The sequence below is a fragment of the Hyla sarda genome, chromosome 3 (assembly GCF_029499605.1).
Source record: "Hyla sarda isolate aHylSar1 chromosome 3, aHylSar1.hap1, whole genome shotgun sequence".
NCBI classification, from domain to species: domain Eukaryota; kingdom Metazoa; phylum Chordata; class Amphibia; order Anura; family Hylidae; genus Hyla; species Hyla sarda.
The window spans coordinates 373,760,291-373,778,534 of NC_079191.1; the positions used below are offsets into that span (position 1 = coordinate 373,760,291).

General features: G+C 42.2%; 1 protein-coding gene and 1 non-coding gene across 3 annotated transcripts in view; both read left to right on the plus strand.

Annotated features, from left to right (window-relative positions):
• Nucleotides 1–18,244, plus strand: part of PLCB1 (phospholipase C beta 1) — a 750,135-nt gene that overhangs the window by 687,432 nt on the left and 44,459 nt on the right. The gene's annotated exons all lie outside the window — the stretch shown is intronic.
• Nucleotides 737–924, plus strand: LOC130363273 (U2 spliceosomal RNA). The gene has a single exon (XR_008891775.1). It is a non-coding gene; the product is annotated as a U2 spliceosomal RNA (small nuclear RNA).

The following is an 18,244-nucleotide window of genomic DNA, read 5'->3' on the forward strand; positions in this document are numbered from 1 at the left end:
GTCCAGAGGAAAAGTTGCTGAGTTGCCTATAGCAACCAATCAGATCACTTCTTTCATTTTTCAGAGGCCTTTTCAAAAATGAAAGAAGCGATCTGATTGGTTGCTATGGAAAACTAAGCAACTTTTCCTCTGGACAGGTCTTGATAAATCTCCCCCATGGTTCTTGACCTCCTGGCTCTGACTGGTGACTACGACTGGTGACTACGATATTCTGCGACTGATGAGCCTGTTTGGTTCTGACTCAACTGGCTGACTATCCTACCTTTCCCTGTGCACTTAGTTAGGAAGGGACCATCACCCACTGGTAGGCTATGACTTAGGGCAGATGCTCCTAATAGGTAGGGACAGGAGAGTGGGAGAGATAAGGGCTGCACTTCCCTACATTACAGGCTGTACTAGTAGAAATATTACGTAGTAGAAATATTACATAGAAATACTACATATTTCATGGTAGAAATATTGGTGCACTTGATATCTGTAGTTGTGCAATGTCCCTTTCCTCTTTAGTTTCATCCTGAACATTTGCCTTTTTTAAAGGGAGGGTTTATGTTAGGGCTGGGGGGCTCGTCTTATTATGCAGACAGAGCAAAGGGGGGAGGCTCCTTCTGCAGTCAGTTGTTTTACAACTAGACACAAGATTGAATGGAGGAGGGTTAAATGGCTGAACTCCTTGGACTCATTCAGGAGAATTCTTTTTTTTTCTTACAGAGTTGATTGCAGTATGAGACAGATTATTATCGCTTCTCGGCCTCTTGGCTAAGATCAAGTGTAGTATCTGTTCTTATCAGTTTTTCATGCCGTTGGGCAGTAACGCCGGTATGGGGCTGGTGGGGATGGGTGCTGCATGGAGGGTGCAGGTGTACCAGGGCTTTCCGGGACTGGTTCTGAGGAATCAGCTCGACGGCTGCCCCGATGTGACCTGTTCCCTCCGGGTCTCGCCATGAGGCTGAGAGGGTCTAGAGCCGAGGTACTTTTGTGCCTCGGGGAGTGGTGACCCCGAGGTGCCGAAACTCACTGGGAATACTGGCTCACTGAGTTTAAGCACGGGCACCATAATCTCTTCACCTTGTGGCACTCACCTCTTGATTCCCGGCCTTCTGGCTAGGATCAGAGAAATTTTTATAGATCCGGCCGGATGTCCGGGCAGTATATCTGCACACATTCACTTATTTATTTTTGTCTCACTGTGTCACTTTTTGCGTGTTGTATGTCCACAGGGTTTGTCAGCATGCGGTAGCCCTTCTGGGTGTCCCTCCTGGCGGTCTAGGGGAGGTGTGTGTGGCCATTAGGTTCCGCACCTCCCTGCAAACACCCCGGATACTCCTGCTTTGGCTGGGTACCTACCGTTATCGGCTCTGCGGGCAGATACCTTGGCTAACGCCAAGGGGGATGCCGGGAGCATTTGTGGTCCCCTAGTAGCTTCGGCGAAAAGGGACATTGAACCTGGAACCTCGCAGGTACCTTTTGGTCCAGAGGCGAAGGGTAAGGTTTGTTGGGGGGCCTCTCTCCTATCGGAGAAGGGCTTGCGATAGACCGCATCCTTTGTGCACGTTTTTTTAGTGTAACACGTTTGCACTTTTTCTTGCACTTTGGGTGATTCGAGAGCACGTTCCTCGGCTTAAAATAAAGACAGATTATTATCATTTTCATTTGTATTTTTACAGTATTCAGTGTATTTAGGGTTCTGTAAAGAAAGTATACAATATATAAGGCAACAGCATCACAGTTAAATAATTATCTGATTAAATATATAGTATAATAAATGGGGACATTTCATCACAATAAAAAGGGGATTAAGTCTTAAATAAGCAGAAACTTGCTTAGGGTGGGTTTACACTGCATTTATGCCATACGTCACTGGTATCCATCTACGTCCCACCAAAAAAAAAGGATGCCCACGTATACTTTGTGTACTGCAGCAAACCATTTTTAATTTCTATCGCCTCAGCTTGAAGATGCACATACAGTTGGCGACTGGGCCCCTTTCCCCAATAAGCTTGGTGCAGATCCAGGAGCCCACAAGAGAATCAAGTCTCATGATGTATGTCATTGAGTTGTATCTTATTTAAAGGAGGTCAGAAACTGTATGTTGTATACTGTTCACTTGTACTCTGCAACCTTTCTTTTTGGTTTAACCCAAAGACCCCTCTTCCAGGTGACGAGTTCATTTTTCACCTTCATAACAAAAAGTTATGTTAGTAGTGACCGGTTTACTGATGAACTTCCTTCCCTGTCACAAACTCTTTTAACATTTTAGCACCAGCTCTAGGAGATGGCACAGCTTGTTCATTTTCACTCACTAAATTCATTTAACTTGCCTGATGTATAACGTTTAAGTCACCGACTATATTGTAGCTGCTGATGTGATCTATGGTCACAGCTACTGTAGTGTGGTGTAAAATAATGAATTCTTCACGGAGCCAAAACTTAGATTAAGAAACTCTCCACTGAGAATCCAATATGAAGTGACAGTGAGCAGAGGACAGAAAATATTAACTATCTGCACTATATACAGCCATGGCCGTAAATGTTGGCACCCCTGAAATTTTTCAAGAAAAGGAAGTATTTCCCATAGAAAAGGATTGCAGTATCCAGGGCTGCCATCAGAAATTTTGGGGCCCCTCACACAGCTCAAGGCCTGACCCCCCCAGTGGCCTGCCCCCAATATTATTTTATTTTCTAATTATATATTTCCAATCAGATTAGAGCAGACTGCAGTGTTGTATAACACTGTGCTATTACAGGAGTTGTCTGGTTAAAAATAAATTATCCCCTATCCCTAGAGTTTGGGTAGGCCCCTCTGTTAATAGTTGCCCCCATAGTTGTGGTAGGCCCCATCGGTGTAGCTAGAAACCACAGGGCCCCGATGTAAAAAATTACCTCGGGGCTCCCTACCTCTCAATTCCTGCCCCCCCCCCTCCCCAGGGCCATTTTTTTGGTGGGGATCCGACTGCTGAGACCCCCACCGATCACCTCAGTTGAAGTGGTTCTCCAGCTGTTGGAAAGCTAAAACTCCCATTATGTCTGGAGAGCCTCCGGCATTATGGGAGTTGTAGTTTTATAACAGCTGGAGAGCCACAGATTGGACACAGTTTTACCCATCATCACTGCAGAATTTACAAGTGCCTACAGCTCTGATGGGACAGTCAGGAGAAGACAAAATTATATCAGTGACCTGAATGACGTCTTCTGACTTGAGTGATATCTTCTCTGTTATCTTTTCTTCTTCATCTGGTCCAGAGACGCCCTCGATCAGACATCTTATCCCCTATCCTTTGGGTAGGGGATAAGATGTCTTAGGGCCGGAGTACCCCTTTAATGTATCTAAAGCTGGCTTGCAATGCAAGGACTGCTTTACTTCTAAGGAGGGTAGAATTACCTCCATGACTTCATAGTAGTACACAATACACTGTTTCCTCTTACAATGGCCTCAACATACTATATTTTCATCATACGTGGTCTTTTCTGGACCATTGTAAATTAAAACCAGACTCAACATACAATGTACAGATGTCCAGATCTGTGAAACGTGTTAATGGCTGGAAGAACTGACCTATCAGAATGGGAATTTCACTGGTAAAAACCCCTGTATTACTGAGGTGCATGCACTGATTGACTGTCGGGTAGTGCTCCCTACAGTACAGGGAGGTACTTCATGTTCTGTACTACTCTTTACCTGTGCCAGAGATAGCTGCTCCTATGGACACCAGGTGAGAGTGGCTTAATATTTTTTGTGACACTGTGTACACTGTACAGGACCCTGGAAAAGCTCCTGTCCTCTACATAGACAGTCATGTAAAGCTTCCAGCAGCTTTCTTAATTTTATGTAAGGACTTGCTTTATCGGTTTTAGTTATCTACTTATTTTTCTTTAAAATTAATTTCTGGATGACATTTTGGGTCTTTAGAACTAATTAGCTGGTTTCCATAGAGATATAGTCTTAACATTCAATGGTTGTACTTAAATCAATTAATATTGTTACTTGAGGGACTAGAGGGACCACTGTACATCTTTAAAAAGCTATTATAGCAGGTTCCCTTTAAGTACAGTGGTCCCTCAAGTTACAATATTAATTGGTTCCAGGACGACCATTGTATGTTGAGACCAGAACTGTATGGAAACCAGGTAATTGGTTCTAAAGGCACCAAAATGTCATCGAAAAATAGGAAAAAGTGAGAGTTAAAGAAAAATAAGTAGATAGCTAATATAGATAAAGAAAATCCTTGAATATAAGAGTAAGAAAGATCTGCTGGGAGCTGTAAATCATTGTCTATGCCAGTGTTTCCCAAGCAGGGAGCCTCCAGCTGTTGCAAAACTACAACTCCCAGCATGCTGGGACAGCCAAAGGCTGTCTGGGCATGCTGGGAGTTGTAGTTTTGCAACAAATGGGGGCGCACCCTGCTTGGGAAACACTGGTCTATGTAGAGGACATGAGCTTCTTCAGGGTCCTGTCCAGTACACACAATGTCCTAAAAAAGTAACATGGGGTCGCCCTCATTTAGTGTGCCAAGGGAGCCAGTAACCCTGAAACAGGTAAAGAGTAGTACAGAAAATGTAATACAGTAATACAGGTAAAGAGTACAGAACATGTAATACCACCCTGTACTGTAGGGAGGCGCTACCAGACACCAGTCACTTCAGTAATACAGGCGTTTTACCAGTGAATGCCCATTCTGATTGGTCGGTTCTTCCAGCCATTGACACGTTTCACAGATCTGGACTGTCTGTAGCATTGTATATTGAGTCTGGTTTCAACTTACAATGGTCCAGAAAAGACCATTGTATGTTGAAACTATTGTATGTTGAGGCCATTGTAAGTTGAGGGATCACTGTATATGGTCATCACAGTTGTTATTGTGTTCTCTGCTACTGTACATGTTTAGCTCAATTTCCCCTTTTAACCTGTGAACCCATCACATAAAAACATGTATGCTGCTTGCAGTCCAGTCAGCAAGCAGCACACTATGGAGCAGGAGGAGCTGAGCTGATGGATATATAGTTATCTGATGTATCTTTGCGCATCTTTGGGCTAAGTAGTCATGTGGGTGGTCCTACTTAGTTTATCTGCGTATAAGTGTACAGTGTATTAAGAGAGCTCAGGCTATCACAAAGAATAAATGACAGGTATCCTGGAAATTTTCCTACAAACTATACATCAATCTTCTCAGCTCCTCCTGCTCTATAACTGGCTGCCCCTAGACTTGACTGCATTTTCAACATGACAGGTTCCCTGTAAAAATATAATACATTGTAATATATTAAAAGGGAGCATATTTTATGTGCTTTAGATAAAACTGTTGTATACAAATTGTCATCATTTAGACTTGTAAGCCTTTTACTGTTATTACTAATAGATGTTTCTATGCACAGAAACTCCATAATACATCCAGACTTTACTTCCTATCTGAAAGCCCTTTCTAGCCAATTTCCTACTTTATAGCCCTTAATCAGATTCAGTATTTATAATGTCATTAGGTTATAGATTCCTTTCAGAAAACCTTGCAGGACATAACCTGCGGCTTTGGCATTGGACCATCTTCAACAGCTGAACGACTCGCTCTGGAACATTAGCTAAGGATATAGCAGAATGAAAAGCAAAGTGTAATAAAAGTCAAGTTATAATGATGCACCTTTATGTAAGGATTATTTAGGTATTCTTTGATTTTCTTCATGGTTGCATTGTGAATACAAGTCAGTACTACACTGACCTTAGGTACTTTATATGGAGATGCAGAGATTTAAAGGGCTACTCCGGTGAAAACCTTTTTTCTTTTAAATCAACTGGTGGCAGAAAGTTAAACATATCTGTAAATTACTTCTATTAAAAAATCTTAATCCTTCCTGTACTTATTAGCTGCTGAATACTACAGAGGAAATTATTTTCTTTTTGGAATGCTCTCTGATGACATCACGGCCACAGTCCTCTCTGCTGATGTTATTATAATAACACTTTATTTATTGTTGTCCTTAGTGGGATTTGAACCCAAGTCCCCATCACTGCAAGGCAGCAGTGCTAACCACTGAGCCACCATGCTGCTCTTAGCATACATCTGCTATGCATGGTTGCTAAAATGGACAGAGATGTCAGCAGAGAGCACTGTGCTTGTGATGTCATCAGTGTTCCAAAAAGAAAGGAATTTCCTCTGTAGCATTCAGCAGCTAATAAGTTCTGGAAGGATTAAGATTTTTTTAATAGAAGTAATTTACAAATATGTTTAACTTTCTGCCACCAGTTGATTTAAAAGAAAAAATGTTTTCACCGGAGTACCCCTTTAAGGTTGGATTTCAACCGAATGTCTTGAATTCTGCATAACTTTGGTTACATGACAGCATTGAGTGAGCAAATTCTGGCACACCAATTTCCGCACCTCCTGTGCACCTACCTGTAGATAGCTTGCTTCTACAACATATCCTTTTATGTGAGTCTCTCAAGAAGGCATTATAATTGATGACTTTGCCTTATTCCAATAGCATTCCTATGATCATAAGTAATAGAATTCTTAGGGCCAAATAGAAAAATTAGAAATAGACTTCTCGCATGCGTAATATTTAACTGTGCAAGGAAAAGTGCAACCCTAATGTGACTCACACTCTATGTCCCTGTGGTTCCTACACTACTAAGGGTCAAGCCATAGCAAAGTCAAGGTAAAAAAAAATAAAAACTTAATATGAAAGTCACAGGAAAGGTCAATACACAAAACAGTTAAACAATTGAAAAGGAGTAAGGTTAAGTTTCCACTTGGATTTCTTTTCTGGCCACTGCAGTTTTCGAACCAAAGCCAGAAATGTATTCAAAAGTGTATCCACTTCTGACTTTGGCTCAAAAACTGCAGTGGCAATTTTCCAAAAACTGCCAGAAAAAAAAACAAGTGGAAACTTAGCCTAAGAGCACTAACAGGGAATGCACAAACAAACGTATAATCAGGGTCAAACAAACCAAGTCAGTAACAGAAAGAGCTGTGTGGTACAAAATCAGAATGAAATAAAGTAATCAGGAAAACAGGCCAATAATGTACATAAGATAAACAGGTATAGCAAACCAAAGCCATAGACAATAGAAAGATCCTTTATTACAGGCAAGAACATTGAGACTGAGCTCAGTACAAAAATACCAGCTCAGGAGGGTGTCAACACAAGGCTGGACACAATTGGACAGTCTGTCACATCTCCTGATTGGCCCAGGTGTCATCACAGCAACAGGGGAAGCTGCAGCTGAACAGGAGCAGCTGATGCCAGAACCAAAAACAGACACACTTGTTACAGTAGTAGTTGGAACAGCATAATTAGGTCATATTCACACATAGTGGAAATGTTGAAAATAGAGAGTTGTAACTTGCAGCTACTAGACCTTAAAGTTAATCTGTAAGCAGTTTTGTGCTAATAAAAGTGCTGACAGCTCTAAATAGCCAGAGGGAAGAACACGGTATGTATGTACAAAAAGATATGTTAGTTCTGTTTGATTAAGCCTCAAGCTTCCCAACCTTCCGGCTGATGGTTGCTATGAACTATTTTATAGATCCAGACAGATATCCTGCGCACATGAATATTTATTCTTTTGTGAATACATTCCTCTCTTTTTGGTCATGCACTTTGCTTGCACCTGAAAAACGCTTGTCAACACTGTTCAAACATGTACCCCAAATGTTAAGCCCAAATAGGATGCATGCTCAGCTGTTTCCTATTTCACATTCTAGCTTAGTACCCAGCATTCTCATATCCCATCCTCATAGCCTGTCCTTATATCTCGACCTCAGATCCCAACCTCAAATTCCATCCTCAAATCACATCCTTATATCCCCACCTCCTCTTATCCTGTCCTCATATGCCAACCTTATATCCAACCTCATATCACATCCTCATATCCCTACCTCATATCCGACCTCATATCCCGAACTCATGTCCTAACTTCATATCCCATCTTTATAGTGTGTCCTCATATCCCGTCCTCATATCCTGACCTCATATCCTGTCCTCATATGCTGAGCTCATATCCCATCCTCATATCCTGCCCCATGTACTATTTATTCTCTACACCTGCCTATCGAACAATCGGCAGGATGTTTAAAAGTCCTGGAAATCTCTGCTACCCGAGAGTAACCCAATCGGGAAATGTACCGGAAGTCCCATAGACTTGCATAGGACTTCAGAGAAAAAAAAAACTTTGTTGCACAAGGCATGAGTTGACATATATGTAACATGTGTACCAAGTTTCATCTAAATATCTCCGCCATTTGGAAGTTATGCTGGAACATACATACACACATACATACATTTACATATGCTAAGTTTTAGATAGAAAGATAGATAATGCTTCTTGTTGGTATGAGAGAGTTGCCTTTTAAAAATGTCCCAACACCTTGTCTCTTGCCATCTTGTACAGTCTGTACAATGTGCCTGGGAGCATTCTGATGCATTATTCATGTAGAACCTGTAAATATGTGCAGCATGTGGGTTTCTTGGCCCTTCTGGATGGCAATTACGGGGGTATAACGTCACTACTTATCTGTGAAAGAGACAAAGTGACAATGAAAAACACTAAACAAGAATGAAGATGAGGTATTTTACTTATTCCAGATCACAATGTTAGAAACAAAAAATCCAGAAATGTTATTTTATGTTATAGAAATTGAATTACTTGAATAGAGCTTGTTGTGAAAATGATGGCAAAACATTCATTTCATAGGATTCTTCTTTTCTAAAAAAAAAAAAAAAAATCCAGGTAATTTCTGTGTATGTCTCACATTTTGTTCCTATAGAATCACAGTATTTGGAGTGATGGAAATTGTAGGCTGGTAAATGACATTTCCTGTGTTCCTTGTTTCATTGTTTCTGTTCAGCAGTCAAGGCCAAGAGTTAGTTATATGGTTAGAAACAGCATTGCAGCGTAGATAGTCTAACGCCAAGCTTTAGATGGAAGAAATCTCTCTAAATGTTTGTTTACAGGATAAGCTATTGTACAGTAATGTTCACATTGTGAAAGCTGTGTAATAGCTAGTGACAGACAGAGCTGTGGAGTAGTGGAGGGAGCTCAACAGAATAAAGGCTTTCTTTCACGTTTGCCCCTCTGAATCCTATCCCTTAGACTATTCCTATGAATTTCAATCCCTAAAGCTATTCATATAAATCCTATCCCTCAGGTTATTCCTCTGAATCACATCCCTCAGGCTTTTCTTCTGAATCCCTTCCCTAAGGCTATTCTTCCGAATCTCATGCCTCAGGCTTTTCTTCTGAATCCCATCCCTCAGGCTTTTCTTCTGAATCCCATCCCTCAGACTATTCCTCTGAATCTCATCCCTCAGGCTATTCCTCTGAATCCCTTCCCTCAGGCTTTCCTTCTGAATCCCGTCCCTCAAATTATTCCTCTGAATCCCGTCCCTCAGATTATTCCTCTGAATCCCATCCCTCAGACTATTCCTCTGAATCTCATCCCTCAGGCTATTCCTCTGAATCCCTTCCCTCAGGCTTTCCTTCTGAATCCCGTCCCTCAGATTATTCCTCTGAATTCCTTCCCTCAGGCTTTCCTTCTGAATCCCGTCCCTCAGATTATTCCTCTGAATCCCGTCCCTCAGATTATTCCTCTGAATCCCATCCATCAGGCTTTTCCTCTGAATCCCGTCCCTTACGCTATTCCTCTGAATCCCATCCATCAGGCTTTTCCTCTGAATCTCATCACTCAGACTAGACTATTCCTCTGAAACCCATCCCTCAGGCTATTCCTCTGAATCCCATCCCTCAGGCTATTTCTCTGAATTCCATCCCTCAGGCTATTCCTCTGAATCCCATCACTCAGGCTATTCCTCTGAATCCCATCCCTCAGACTATTCCTCTGAACCCCATCACTCAGGCTATTCCTCTGAATCCCATCACTCAGGCTATTCCTCTGAATCCCATCCCTCAGACTATTCCTCTGAACCCCTTCACTCAGGCTATGCCTCTGAATCCCATCCCTCAGGCTATTTCTCTGAATCTCATCCCTCAGACTATTCCTCTGAACCCCATCACTCAGGCTATTCCTCTGAACCCCATCACTCAGGCTATTCCTCTGAATCCCATCACTCAGGCTATTCCTCTGAATCCCATCCCTCAGACTATTCCTCTGAACCCCATCACTCAGGCTATTCCTCTGAATCCCATCACTCAGGCTATTCCTCTGAATCCCCTCCCTCAGACTATTCCTCTGAATCCCATCCCTCAGGCTATTCCTCTGAATCCCATCCCTCAGGCTATTTCTCTGAATCCCATCCCTCAGACTATTCCTCTGAACCCCATCACTCAGGCTATTCCTCTGAACCCCATCACTCAGGCTATTCCTCTGAATCCCATCACTCAGGCTATTCCTCTGAATCCCATCACTCAGGCTATTCATCTGAATCCCATCACTCAAGCTATTCCTCTGAATCCCATCACTCAGGCTATTCCTCTGAATCCCATCACTCAGACTATTCCTCTGAACCCCATCACTCAGGCTATTCATCTGAATCCCATCACTCAGGCTATTCATCTGAATCCCATCACTCAAGCTATTCCTCTGAATCCCATCACTCAGGCTATTCCTCTGAATCCCATCACTCAGACTATTCCTCTGAACCCCATCACTCAGGCTATTCCTCTGAATCCCATCACTCAGGCTATTCCTCTGAATCCCATCACTCAGACTATTCCTCTGAATCCCATCACTCAGGCTATTCCTCTGAATCCCATCACTCAGGCTATTCATCTGAATCCCATCACTCAAGCTATTCCTCTGAATCCCATCACTCAGGCTATTCCTCTGAATCCCATCACTCAGACTATTCCTCTGAACCCCATCACTCAGGCTATTCCTCTGAATCCCATCACTCAGGCTATTCCTCTGAATCCCATCACTCAGACTATTCCTCACTCCATTATTTGATAACTTTGCAGCCACGATTGTCAACCCGATGTTTTAAGGGTAACTTCTTTAAAATCACAAACCGAAAAAAAATTTACAGACACATTTATAACTGATAATAAGTCATAAAGATGATTAATAAGATGTCTATAGGTCCGATACTAATATGCAGAGGTGGGATTCAGCCGAATCCCCCCACTTCCCATGAACCAGTTGCTAAAAACATAGATGACTCACAAACTGGGGAGAAGCTGGGCTCCTACACCACTGCCACCATTGGAGAGTGTTCATTGTTTCCCCACTGCCTGCTTCCTCGTTGCTTTGCAGCTAAATCGCTGCTAATTTAGTGGAAGGAGGGGACAGCACAGTGGTATCATAACGCTGTCTCCTCCTCCTCATAGTTACTTCTGTGACCATCTACACAGCCGAAAATTTGAATTCCACCCCTGCTAAAATGAATACATAGCAGCCTTTACTGTGAGCTATAAATTATGATATTTACAGTCATAATGTGCATAAGCTCCTATGGCCTAAAGTGTTACAGTCATTTAAATAAACTTTTTATATGTTTCCAAGGCATTTCAAAAGTTTACATCGCACCAGGTCTCACTCCTATAAGTTACAGCCTGGTGAAGTGCATGGCAGCTCAAGGCTCACTCCCTGGCTGTCAATCAAATCCGAAGGGTTGGATCTGGTAGCCAGCTTTGGAGTAAAGTCCTCTGCTGCACACTTTACCAGCCTATAACTAATCGCAGCGAGTCTCAGGACTGAGACCTGGCACAATCAAAAGTTTTGACGTTTCTGGGCAGCGTGTCAAGAGTTTATTCAAATGACAGACTCCTCAAGTAGGGGGAAAAAAGTTTTCAAAATTTATTGACTGTTCAGGAATTTAAGGATATTTCATGGTCATAATTACAGCGCTAATAGAGGGAGGTGGGCTCCTATGGCATGAAGGAATCCACATTGCCCTATTAAAGTAGTATAGATGACCTACAATAGCAGCATGAAACAAAGCTTAAAAAGTGATATAGTAATAAAAATTTATATAGTCCTTATTGGGACAGTCTATGTGTGGATTTATCAAATTGGCCAGCACATTAACCTTATTGATACCCTATGTATAATACCCCTTGAATGACATCATAGGGATCAGGAGATCGGTGGGGGCCCCACCTGCAGATATGTCTTAAGTGTCTATAATGTGAAAAATAACTCTTCAAAATTGCGGTTCTGTTTCTCTGTCAAATTTTACTAAATAGCCCAATCACTTGATTATTGTAACGGAGTTGGACGTGGATCCTCTAACCTGTGTGGCTGATGACACGGACTGTATCGGGGAGCGGAGCCTAAGAGCCTGCCGCAAGGCAGGATGGGCTTGCTGTGGCAGGCGACACCCAGGTCGCCACCCCCGACACAGCTCGACCACACAGGTAGCTGGGCAAGGCGAGGTACCGGAAGATAAGGCAGTAGCATAGTCAGATGTAGCAGAAGGTCAAGGCAGGTGGCAAAGATGCCAAGTCTATAACATAGTGGGAAGGTCTGGATACACGGATAAGGCAAACAGGAAATAGGGAACGCTTAATCTCTGGCTAGGGGCACTGAAGTTCTGCTTGCGGCCGGAGCGCAGAGTGTAACAATGATCCTGAAGCACCTGCCATAAATCTGCCATCCCGCTCCAATAGATGCTGTCAGTGATCGGCCTTCTCCTGTCACAATACACCTCCGTAGCACATTCCTCTTTCCCAGATTCTGCCTAAACTAAGAAAGCAATCGATACACATGTAATTTAACTCGGCAATTTAATTTGATTCTGATCACTAGAACGAGAATGAGGACATCAGACACCGGCCTTAAGTTAATTTGCTAAAATGATCCATTTCCAGAATTACAATCTCATTGTGTTATAGGATTTTACGAGGCTGGAAATTACATTTAATTAAATATATTGATTTGTTAGTTTGTCTCAAACATTAGAAATATTACCATTAGTAGCATCCATATCCTTTTTTCTGGATTTAAAAACAAACAAAAAAACTGTTCTGGCTTGAACCACCAGACTTTTAGTTAACTTCAGAAATGTCATAGTGACATGTTAGAAGATTTGACCCAACCGATCACAAGAACGAAGGGATATAATCGCTCAGCTGAGTCATTTGTTTCAGATGGCTTTTTTTATGGCATCGGTTTTCAGCCTCGCTCTTGTGTCCCCCTTGTTCTAGCAATCGATGAGGGTCTCAGGAACTGGATATCCACCAATCACAAATTCAGATTCATTCACATGACATTTCAGAAGTGGGTGTAAATGTTTATGTACATTTTACGTGTAAGCTTTAGTGGAACTGCATTATTACCATGATTTTTAGGCTATTGAAGAGAATGTATTTCTAAACTATTTCTATTATATGATTGTAATGTCTTTTAATACATATTTATTTTTTTATTTTTTTGTTTGGGGGGGGGGGGGGGGCAGCCATCTGTTTTTATCAGCATTTAGTGATATGCTTTATAGGAGGACCCATGGACATCAGCAACAATAAACCTGACCCATGCCATTGACATTAATGGGAAAGATTCCTGTGCAGACTCCTTGATCTTTGCAAAGGTTTTTTTCTAGGGAGGGAGGGGGAGGGAGACTGATGTGTTCAACATAAAGACTTGATTTAAACTATAGGTCAATTTTTAAATAGAGTTGTAGTTTTGCAACAGCTGGAGGCACACAGGTTGGGAAACGCTGTTATACTGTAGCACAGAACAGAATTACAGCGCCTTGCAAAAGTATTCACCCCCTTGACTTTTTTCGTGTTTGGTACATTACAGCCTTAAGTTCAATGTTTTGTTAATCTGAATTTTATGTGATGGATCAGAACACAATAGTCTAAGTTGTTGAAGTGAAAAGAGAAAAATATATAAATAAAACTATTGTTTAGAAATAGAAAACAGAAAATTGGCATGTGCGTATGTATTTCACCCCCTTTGTTATGAAGCCCATAAAAAGCTCTGGTGCAACCAATTACCTTCAGAAGTCACATAATTAGTGAAATGATGTCCACCTGTGTGGAATCTAAGTATCACATGATCTGTCATTACATATACACACCTTTTTTGAAAGGCCCCAGAGGCTGCAAGAGGCATCAGTAACCAAACACTGCCATGAAGACCAAGGAACTCTCCAAACAAGTAAGAGACAATGTTGTTGAGAAGTACAAGTCAGGGTTAGGTCATAAAAACAAATCCAAATATTTGATGATCCCCAGAAGCACAATCAAATCTATATTAACCAAACGAAAATAACATGGCACAACAGCAAACCTGCCAAGAGATTGCCGCCCACCAAAACTCACGGACCGGCCAAGGAGGGCATTAATCAGAGAGGCAGTACATAGACCTAAGGTAACCCTGGAGTTCCACAGCAGAGACTGGAGTATCTGTACATAGGATGACAATAAGCTGTACGCTCCATAGAGTTGGGCTTTATGGCAGAGTGTCCAGAAGAAAGCCATTACTTTCAGCTAAAAACAAAAAGGCACGTTGTGAGTTTGCGAAAAAGGCATGTGGGAGACTCCCAAAATGTATGGAGGAAGGTGCTCTGGTCTGATGAGACTAAAACTGAACTTTTCGGCCATCAAAGAAAATGCTATGTCTGTCGCAAACCCAACACATTACATCACCCAAAGAACACCATCAGTGAAACATGGTGGTGGCAGCATCATGCTGTGGGGATGTTTTTCAGCATCTGGGACTGGGAAACTGTTGAGGGAAACATGGATGGTGCTAAATAAACAGGGATATTCCTAAGCAAAACCTGTACCACTGTGTGCATGATTTGAGGCTAGGATGGAGGTTCTCCTTCCAGCAGGACAATGACCCCAAACACACTGCTAAACAACACTTGAGTGGTTTAAGAGGAAACATGTAAATGTGTTGGAATGGCCTAGTCAATGCCCAAATCCCAATCCAATTGAAAATCTGTGGTCAGACTTAACGATTGCTGTTCACAAGCGCAAACAATCCCAGTGGTAGGATGTGGCAAGCTCATAGAGACTTATCCAAAGCGACTTGGAGCTGTGATTGCCGCAAAAGGTGGCTCTACAAAGTATTGACTTTAGGGGGGTGAATACATAGTAACATAGTTCATAAGGTTGAAAAAATACCAGAGTCCATCAAGTTCAACCTATATCCCTAATGAGTCCCTACTGAGTTGATCCAGAGGAAGGCAAAAAACCCTCATCTCAGAGGTAAATATTCCTTCCCGACTCCAAATATGGCATCAGAATAAATCCCTGGATCAACGTTCTGTCCTTATAAATCTAGTATCCATAACCAGCAATGTTATTACTCTCCAAAAATGCATCCAGCCCCTTTGGACTCTAGAACAGAGTTCACCATGTCTGTCTGTGCTGGTGTATAAACCTTCTTTCCTCTAAACATAGAGGATGCCCCCGTGTTATAGATACAGTCCTGGGTATAAATATATCATGGGAGAGATCTCTGTACTGTCCCCTGATATATTTATACATAGTTATTAGGTCTCCCCTAAGCCTTCTTTTTTGTAAACTAAATAACTCTAATTCTGATAATCTTTCTGGGTACTGTAGTCCTCCCATTCCCCGCATTACTCTGGTTGCCCGTCTTTGCATCCTCTCCAGCTCCACTATATCTTTCTTGTACACTGGTGCCCAGTATGGACACAGTATTCTATGTGTGGTCTGACTAGTGATTTGTACAGCGATAAAATTATTTCCTTGTTGTGTAGTTATGCTCATTGACTTTTTCTGTTATTTTGTCCTATTTGTTGTTTGCTTCACAACAAATAAAACTTCTTCAAAGTTGGGGGTATGTTATGTAAATTAAATTATTTAAATCCTCAAACAATCCATGTTAATTCACGGTTGTGAGGCACCAAAATACGAAAAAAGTCAAGAGGGGTGAATACTTTTGCAAAGCACTGTATTTTGGACATTAGCAAAGCTAAGAACTGCATTGAATGGATGGTTCATGGCAATGGGAATAAACAAGCTATTTGACCAAATGAAATCCTGCCTGATGCAAATACAAGTCAAGGTGTTTAGGTAGAAGAAGATGATAAGCAGATCCTCCAATGAGACTTTTCTATACAATGCAAAAGTTCAAACTATTTATTTTCACAATGAATCTCCTAAATAGATTTTTCAATTTTGAGTGGAGATTTTTTTTTTATAAGATTTATAAGCTGTGTCTGGTATTGCATCTCATCCTCATATAAGTGAACTAAACTGCAATACCTTAAATGGGCATTATCATTTAAACTATATTTTGCTATTGCACTCATGGTAAAATAAAAAAATATTTCTAATGTACTTTGTTTAAAAAAAATGAAGTTTTCTATGTTTAATTTGTGTTTAAAAAAGCTGCCATTAGGTGTCCCTCTACTTGTCCAGAGCACATTTCCCCCCATCTCTTGCACAGACTTTGGACTCCTGCTGGCCTGGCAGAAGTCCCAAATCAGGAAATGCAGTCTGGAGTGCTGGGGGGGGGGGGTGCAGCCTTATCCAATCAGAGCTCATCTCACACTGAACTGCTCTGGACTGTGTGAAGCAGAGAGAGGGAAGAAGTTCAGATGATGTCACGCCTGCTGGGGAATGCCTCTTTCCATTCTGTGAATCTGACTGAGACTGAGCAGAAAATACAGAGTAATATCAAGGTAGAAAACTAATAAATAATAAAAATAAAGGCAGGGGGTGGTTTATCGTGATGGGGCAGTGAACTGGGAGAATTATAAAATTTAACAAGACCATGAGAGGTACTCTTTAACCTGTTAAGGAGGCAGGGCGTATCCATACGCCCTGCATCCCGAGTCCTTAAGGACGCAGGGTGTATGGATACGCCCGTGGGAATTCCGGTCCCCGCCGCTAGCCGGTTGGGGACCGGATCGGGATGCCTGCTGAAATCATTCAGCAGGCATCCCAGCACATTGCCCAGGGGGGTCCTGAGACCCCCCCCCCCATGTCGGTGATCGGAGAAAATCGCATGTCAATTCAGACATGCGATTTTCTCCAATTCTGGGCTGATCGGGTCTCTGGTGACCCGATCGCCCGGAAAATAGGGATGATCGGAGTTGTCAGTGACAACCCCGATCAGCCTAAAGGGATAGGAGTGAGGTTGCAGTGCTGCGATCTCCTCCTATCCCTGCCATTAGTCAGAACTGAGTTCTGACCAATGGCAGCGCAGGACAGGGGGTTGCCATGGAAACCCCCCCCCCCCCCCCGTTCTGCCCAGCCCTGGATGTCGGGCAGAACGGGGGGAGAAGATGGAGTCCTGTACCTGAGGAGAAGATGCGTGGGGCCTGGCGATCATCGCAGACATCCAGCCGAGATCCCGGCTCAGGTAGGGAATTGTCGGTGGGGGGGGGGGAGAAATGAAAGTGAAAGTAATGTGATCTTTACTGTGGCAACCACTAGGAAGGCCGGACTGCAACTCCCAGCATGCCCAGACAGCCTAGCATGCCCAGACAGCCAAAGGCTGTCTGGGCATGCTGGGAGTTGTAGTTTTGCAGCATCTGGAGGGTCACAGTTTGGTGACCACTGTTATAGTGGTGCCCAAACGGTAGCCCTCCAGATGTTGCCAAACTACAACTCTCAGCATGCCTAGACTACCCAGGCATGCTGGGAGTTGTAGTTCTGTAACATCTGTCCCTTCAGATTTTGCAATTTTCCTGAAATGTTTGAAAATTGCTGCTCTACTTTGAAGCCCTCAAATTTTTAAAAAAAGTAAAAATATGTCCATTTTATGATGCCAACATAAAGTAGACATATTGTATTTGTGAATAAAAATAAAATGTATTTGGAATATCCATTTCCCTTACAAGCAGAGAGCTTCAAAGTTAGAAAAATGCAAAATGTTCAAAATTTTCATGAAATTTTGGGATTTTTTACCAAGAAAGGATGCAAGTAACGCCGAAAATTTACCACCAAAATAAAGTAGAATATGTCATGAAAAAACAATCTCAGAATCAGAATATTCGGTAAAAGCGTTTTAGAGTTATTAACGCTTAAAGTGACGGTGGTCAGAATTGCGAAAAAGGGCTCAGTCCTTAAGGTGAAAAAGGGCTCAGTCCTTAAGGGGTTAAAGTCTATGGACAGGAGTGGTGCTGTTTCTGAGAGGAGAAAATAGGGTTTTGTTTTTGTCTAAATTCATATAATAACTTTAAGGGAAATGTATGACCTATATATTTTTTTTTACAGATTAGCATACCTCTGCTGAGAGCAAAGTGGGACAAGCCATGCCCCCTAATCACACCCTTAGTCATACCCCTAATCACACCCTCAGAATCAGTGACATCCACTGATTCATCCTCAGGAACATAACAATAGCCATTTACATGTCAATTAGATG